Source organism: Amphiprion ocellaris, chromosome 5, assembly GCF_022539595.1.
Source record: "Amphiprion ocellaris isolate individual 3 ecotype Okinawa chromosome 5, ASM2253959v1, whole genome shotgun sequence".
Classification (NCBI taxonomy): domain Eukaryota; kingdom Metazoa; phylum Chordata; class Actinopteri; family Pomacentridae; genus Amphiprion; species Amphiprion ocellaris.
This window is the reverse complement of record NC_072770.1, coordinates 7,378,180-7,386,517: the sequence shown is the minus strand read 5'-3', so window position 1 is coordinate 7,386,517 and position 8,338 is coordinate 7,378,180.

Below are 8,338 nucleotides of genomic sequence, written 5' to 3'. Positions count from 1 at the left end.
CACCTGGAAGAGAGCTACAAGGTAGCAACTGGAAATGCTGCTAAGATGGCAGAAAAGAATAAAACCAGATTTGACAGACATGTAACTGTTTCAGACTTAGAGGCAGGTGACCGAGTATTAGTCAGAAATGTGCGTATTAGAGGGAAGCACAAAATCTCAGACAAATGGGAGCCAACAGTCCATGTGGTTGTGAAGAGAGCAGGGTCTCTTCCAGTCTACACTATCCGGCCAGAAAACAAGGATTGTCCACTCAGAACTTTACATCGAGACTTGCTACTTCCCTGTGGCTACCTCTCTGCAGGAGCGGGTCATGAGCTCATTAAGCCATTGCAAGGGCGCAGACCAAAAACACGTCAAACTCCTATTGAAGAAACAGAGCACTCCTCAGAAGAGGAGGATGAAATCATTGCAGTACACTGGTTCAGGGAGCCTCCCAGCACTGAAGTCCCTAGGGTTTTGCCGGTCCAAGAAATCCCAGTGCAGCTTGATGCGACTCTGACTGACAGACAGGACACGCAGTGTTCTGGACTGCCACAATCTTGTCCTGAGATGAAACGTTCCGCAGGTGTTAGTAATGTTGATCACATCTCAGAGGTTGACCACTTAAATGACTTACCTGGTAGCACTCCTGATCCTGTGCCCCATATACAGTTTGACAGTTGTCCCCATGATACTGACTTCTTATCTTCAAGCGAAATCCAATCAACAACCCAACATGTGACTGTAGATGATGTGGTTGATGATCACTGTCTTGACCAATGCATTGAGCAACTCTCTGTGAGCCATACCATGCCTGACAGTGTTGAAGAAATAGACAAGGCTGACACTGATTTAGAAACTGAGCTCTCCACTGACAAAACTCATTACAAAGAGACAGTAGATCTAACTCAGACTGCTAGTCAAGAACAATCTGTTCCTGCCAGACGCTCAGCCAGGACCCGAGAGCAACCTAACCGACTTCACTATTCCAAACTTGGACATCCTCTGATAGCTGTAGTACAGTCTCTGTTTCAGGGGCTATCAACAGCTTTCACTGATGTTTTAACTGAGAGTAACAATTCTTTACACCTTCCTGTTCAGATTCCCCCAGTAGTAATCACGCAACCAGTGCCATGCAACGGGACGTGCATGAGTTAGAGGGGGAGGGTGTAGCCCAGGCTATAATGAGCGATAGATGAATGGCTGGCTGGAGCTGTTGAACTGTATTAGAGGTGTTTTATGCCAGTGTTATCACAAGTTGACACAAGGGGGAGCTAGTTGGCTGGACGACACTAATCGGCCAGGAAATACCCTCAGCATTCCTTGGTTGTTGTGTCGTTCCAAGATCGTTGGCTGCTCATTGCTTTGGACATGTTCCTGCTGTGTCAAACTCAATTCAGACTGAATTTTTAACAACAGTTGGACCCTACTGTCCGGGACTGAGCGCACCGTCGTCAGATTCATTGGTGAGTGAGGGAAAGTCCGATAATTGTTGTTAGTGTTAGGAATTTCAGAGTAAAAAAGATCGTTTCGCGCTAGCCGCGATGCTAACAGATGTAATGAGAAATCCCATAGGCATATGCTAACAACATTAGCATTAAGACCGCAGGAACACGTGCTTAGCAACTCATGTATTTAGCACGTGGTAGTGTAAATATTGTCGCAAAGTAAAAGTGGCTCTGTTATGGTTATAATGTGTGCCTGAACTACTGTAGATAAGTTAAGTTGGTGAATAATGACTGTATTTAATCAGTTACACTGTTGATATGGAGTTTAGCTTTTTGCACTGAGCTTCAACGGGTTTCAGTGTGATAGAATGTCATAATGTGCTTATATAAGGAAATGGTGAATTAATGAGGATTTATCTGTAACCTTGAATCAGGGTAATCCATGTTGTGAACATTGTTGGAACTTGTGAATTCAGTCAGAAGTTACACCGATGCTTGGTGTTCTTGCATGCCAGGTGCCGAAGTAAGGTGTAGCCAGGGTTGATGGCGATGTGTGGATAACATTTTGTATGGATCTATGACCTGCCTACAGGTCAGGTTTCTGGTAAGGAGTGGATTTTTGGACAGTTCAGCATCCAGCAGAACACCCATTGAAGGATTCGTCCATCAGGAGACCAAGATTCCAGTTAACTGGATGGCGAGCCAACCCGTGGAAAAATTGAGAGACCAAGAGAAGGAGGATCGCTTCTGCAGAAGAATTACTGCGCTCATGGTGCGGTAGGACAGAAAAGACACACTCATACAGGATTGGGCCCCAGCGACCGATCCTCTTACTAACACCGAAAAGACTGGACTCGGACATTTCTATTTTTTTGTCCTCTGTGCGCACTTTATTATTTTTTTTTTATTGTATTGTTGTAATGTTGTTGTGCAGCTAATCTGCACTAATTGTACTTATTACACATATTTTGGCAAATCCATTCTGTTTGTGTCTCTTTACTGATGCTCAGACCTCAGGCTCTAAGCGCCCTAGTCTCTGATGCTGGTCCAAATCTAATATATTTATGGTTTTGATGTAACAAACTTGTTAAACACTGCAGAGTGATGACCCTCTCATCCTGACCGATGCCCAGGGAAATGAGATTGTGGACTCTGAAGGGACAAGAGATACTAATTGAAATCATTAATAATCGCATAATAATAAATAAAAATGCTTTGTTTGTTAAACTACATCCCATCTACTTCAATACTGTGCTGTCTTTGTCTTGTAATTTTGTTGACCCACAGAGTATTCTGTTCAGCTATAAATGTGTTTACATTATATCTGTTACATGGTTTGTCTTCCTCTCTTGCAAGTATCCAAGTACTGGAAGCAAAATGCAAAAAAGTTTCTTGCTGTCCCAGAGCAGATCTTCCATGAGTTCCAGCAAGGAACAAAGGGAAAGAAACTGAAGTAAACATTTTAGTTACTGCTTATCAATATTTGTCTTTTATTTTGTTTTTAATAGCATCTCTCTTAGAAGAAAAGTTATTTGAACAGAACTGATGAATATTTTTATTTTTATTTAATTTTTATTTTAACCCTCCTTGTAGCCATAAAGATATGGACTCCACAAGTCTTCAGGGGGTCTATGATAAAATAGAAGAAGTGATCTTGGCTGCTCAAGGACTGAATGAAGTCACCAGAGTCATGAAGGACCCGTCAACACATGCCAGCAACACCAGGGGTGCCATGCTGGTTCTGACCAACACCATGATAACACACACGAAGGATGCCTTTGGTTGTATTGTATGCAAAGGTCTGTAACATAATTTGTTGTTTGATTCATATTAAAGTCTACCTTTTAAGCAGGATCTAATGGAATGCCCAAGTGAATCAAGCATTAATTATTGCTTTTCCAGGTTATAGTGAAACTTTCACTTGCCAAACTTTTAAACATATGTAATATGTAGATCAAAGGAACAGTTCACCCAAAAATGAAAATTGTGTATTCTGCTCACCCTCATGTCAGTTAAAACACAGGTGCAGTTTGTCCATACAACACACAGTTGCAGCACTACTGGAGAGCAAGGGGGTCTCCACTGACTTTGTATGCACTGTATTGAAGTCAATGGAAACCCACTTGCTCTCCAGTAGTGCTGCAATCTTCTTGTGTGTTATATGGACAAACTGCACCTGTGCTTTAACTGGCATGAGGGTGAGGAGATGATGACAGAATGTTCATTTTTGGGTGAACTGTTCCTTTAAGTAAAGACAGTCCGCTGTCTGATTGTGGACAGACTTTGTCAACATAGTGGCTTTACAACTCACAGACACAGTCATGAATATTCACAGGTGTAGCTGAGATCAAAATGAAGGCCAATTTTAAAAGTGTGCGTGGTTCAACCAATGAGTACTGAGCACACATGTAATAGGCTAAAGGTAGTAACATCTACTTAATAGTCATGAGTCACAATGTCGACATGTTGGCAGGCATCGCTACATGTGTGATCCCACTGTAAGATGGTCTGTAGTTTATAATTCTGGTCATTTTGATAGGTGAGATGTGGAGATCCATCCATCCATCCATCCATCCATCTCCCAAGCAACGTTCTTCAGTTTTTTCTGGGGCTCCATGGTGTTCCTAGGCCTGATGAGATATGTATGTTTCTTACAATACGTTCTGGGTTTACCCCAGGATCTCCTACCAGTTGGAAGAAAAAGTCCAAATCCTCCTCTTCTCAATATACACAACCTCATTTGATGCAAAAATCCACTCCCATGGTTTCTCATACCATTGCTATGCTGATGATACCCAGCTCTCCCTGTCATTCCCCTTGGATGACCACACTGTCTCTGCCGGGATCTCATCATGCCTCATCAACCTCTCCAGGACTGAGCTCCTTGGTATCCCAGCCAGACAACAAGAAATCAACATTCAGCTTAAATCAGCCCAACTCAAGCTCACAAAGTCTGCCAGAAACTTGGGTGATTGATGACCAACTAACCCTCAAGGCTCATGTTGTCTCTGTTGCTCAGCTGTGTCGAATCGCCCTGTACAGCATCAGGAAGATCAGACCCTTCCTGTCTGAACATGTAGCACAACTCCTGGTACAGCTCTCGTAATATCAGGCATCGACAACTGCAACTCCTTACTGGCAGGACTCCCCTCATGCACAGTCAAACCTCTGCAGATGATCCAGAATGCAGCAGCACATCTGGTTTTCAACCAGCCAAAAACAGCACGTCACTCCGCTGTTCAGATTGCTTCACTGGCTTCCAGTTGCTGCCTGCATAAAATTCAAAACTACAATAAAAACAGCTCCTTCCTACCTGAACTCTTTCATTCAGGTCTACACTCCCGCTCACTATGTTTGGCCAACAAAACGTTCCTGATACAACCACCACAACAGCTAGATTCTTCTCAGTGGTTCCCCGGTGGTGGAACAAGTTACCAAACTCTGTTCAATCTGCAGAGTCCTTCTCAGTTTTTAAGAAAAGATTAAAACCCAGCTCTTCACTGAACACCTTTGCACTTGACAGACTGCAAAAAAATAAAAATTAAAAATCCTATTACGTCCACACTGCCTGTAGACACCATGGTCCTATTAACACACTTGAGCTTGCTTCATGACTCTTATCCAGGCTGTTTTCTCCTGACTACATCCTTGCTTGTGTTGTATACTCTGAGATGTATGTTAATTTGGATAAAAGCGTTTGCTAAATGAAATTGTAGAATTCAGCCAAAACTGATGTTTTTGTAGTTGGCCTTAAACACTTCAGAAACACACTGTTTAGCTGTAGTCACTCTGGATGGTGTTGTCTCAGCCTCCAGTTCTACTGTGAGCAACTGTAGGAGCAGATTTGAAATTGCTCTGTAATTATATTGGCGTCAGTGGGTTTCACTCGTAATTAATTGATCGTCGATTTTACCTATATAAGGTAGGAACTTTTGTGGCTAGGTTGGGTTTCCAGCCGGAAGGGACAAATCAGTTTTTTACCGCTAAACGCCGAACGCGGACCGCTGTACACTGAATGCCGAACGCTGAAACTTGTGAATGGGAATTTGTGCACTTTGGAGAGTTTTGGGAAACAAATAAAGACACTGTGTTCAAGGCAAGTTAAAACGAGTTGGACTTTCATTCATGAGTATGGTTATTAAGCTCGTTAATTATGTTTTTATGATTCCCGGTTGGATGCTTTCAGTGTCTTAAAGCATTGGCTTAGCCCCTTTAACAGCAACCTTGGAGTTATGTTAGACCAGGATATGTCCCTTACCTCATACATAAACAAGTCTGTAGGAAGGCCTTCTTTCACCGGCACAATATCATGATGTTGAAAAACGAGCCCATGTATTCCTTACTTCTAAGCTGGACTATTATCAGGAAGTCCTAGTAACTCTCTGAAAAGCCTCTAACTAATCCAAATTGCTGCAGCCAGAGTAATGGCAGCAATTAGCAAGAGAGATCATATTTATCCCATATTAGCTCCTCAGCACTGGCTCCCTGTAAAATCCTTCTTCTTATATACAAAGCCCTTAATGACCAAGCTCCATCTTATCCTAAAGACCTCATAGTACGCTATTATCCCAACAAAGCACTTCACTCTGAGAGTGCAGGCTTACTAGTGGTTACTGGAGTTTCCAGAAGTAAAATGGGAGGCAGAGCCCTCAGTTATCAGCTTCTCTGTTGTGGAATCAACTCTCAATGTGAGTTCAGGAGGCAGACACCCTCTCTACTTTTAAGACTGGTCTTTAAACTCTTTTTCAAGAAAGTTTATAGTTAGGATTGGCTCAGGTAACGGTGATCTATCCCTTAATTTATGCTGCTATAGGCCCAGGCCTCTAGAGGATTGTCTATGATGCACCAAGCACTTCTCCTTTCCTGTCCTTTACGCTCCTCTTTATGTGCCAACATTACGTGTCATTACCTTTGTCTCTTTTCTCTCCTGTAGTTTGCCAAAAACCGTGTTTTATCTTCTCTCTAGCTCTCTGTAGGTATCGGCTCAGGAGTTGTATGCTTCTGATCTGCAGTTCCTTTCTACGATTCTGCAGTTCTACAATTTCATTTAGCAGACTTTAATCCAAAGCAATGTACATCTGAGAGTAGACAGAACACAAGTAAGAGTCTATCAGGAGAAAACAACCTGGACAAGAGCCATAAAACAGGTTCAAGTCTGATAATAGGACCTAGGCAGTGCGGGAGGTAATTGGAAATTTAAATTGAAACTTTTTTTTTTTTTTTTGCAGTCAAGTGCAAAGGTGTTCAGTGAAGAGCTGCTCTTTAGTCTTTCCTTACAGACTGAGAGGGACTCTACAGATTGAACAGAGTTTGGTAACTCGTTCCACCACCAGGGAACCACACAGGAGAAGAGTCTAGCTATGGACCAGCCCTTGTTGTGGTGGTTGGATCAGGACTTTCTCCACTAACCAGTGTTTACTGCTTGTTATTTTTCAGTGATCTTTTCTCTCTGGCTCCGACTGCTTGAGTCACAGCAGCCAAAACTGAATCTGAATCTTGAAACTTGCATTAAGCATACATGAGAATGGTCATCCATGATGTGATGTGGACACATCTGGTGTCAGTGGTTAAACTGCTGAAGTTAATTATATTTGCATATTCATATTCATATTTCAATGAGGAAGTAGGCATAGATGACATTTTAAGAAATTCTACTCAGGTAATTGAACTTTTATGGAAAAATTAATAAGCCACAAATTCTTGTTCAATTCAGAATATTTTAACATATCTATAATACATATAAATTAGTGGTGGACGTGATTAAAAAATTTAATTAATTACAGGCTTTGTTGCGATTAATTAATTGCAATAATTGCAGTTTGTCAAATAGCAATATTTGACACAATAAATGAAGTTTTTCAATTCAAATAAAATTGTGGTTGACAGTTGAATCAATGACTAGACATACGTGTTTATAATTTAAAATTTATTTGAAAAAGGAAAATGGGACATATAGAAAAAAGTGATTTTGATGACTTAAAGCATGAATTTAGTAGTTTTTTCCACTGTATGGCACATAAAATCAGCATAAGTAGTTCAAGGAGCTTCAGAAAGTTGAAAATCCAGAGATTCATTCTGTTTTCATCTTTTCTGGGTCTGATAAATGGTGGAATTTTGATGGTTCTTTTTATAGGAATATCAATTTTTATTTATGTATTTTTTTAAATAAACAAACAGTTTATAATTAAGTTATTAAAAGAGATATTTTTGTTGTTTAGGTTATTCCTTCTCCAAGGAGGCAGAGCCTCGACGGAGTAAAAACTTAAACCACAAAAATGTTTCATTTCTATTTATCTGCATTTTTCATCTGTCTGCTACATTCACAGATTACTGCAAATCTAAGTGCAATTATAGCGATTTTATTCAACATTTTAAGACTTTCTGTAAACTCAAGCACTGTCTAGAAAAGTGGTCTATTATGGGATGGCTACACCGTTAGCCGTTAGCATGACTCGTAGCTAACGTTAGCTCTGGTGCTAACAGCGACATGTTTTACATTGAGGTGATACCGTCGGCTTGAAGTGACGCAGTGATCAGAAAACTCTTGGTTGTACAATTTGCACACAACCAGGCTTTTATCCAAGCTGCCATTGGGAAGATTTTTAAAAGAAAACTTTCTACCCAACAAGGTTAATCTCCTCTTCCTTCACTGTTCACCAGTGCCTGACTTCACTCAGTAATTCCTGTGCTTCTTCTTCATGGCTACAAACAGACTTCAGGTTCATTACCGCTACCTACTGGGCTGGAGTGTTCATCAGAGTTACCAGAAATGAGGGAACTGAGGAGGGTGCAACTAATTGCGTTATTATTTTTAACGCGTTATTTTCGCGGTAATTAATTAATTGTAATTAACACGTTAAAGTCCCAGCCCTAATATAAATATTTGCTCTATCTTTATCATATATTTTATA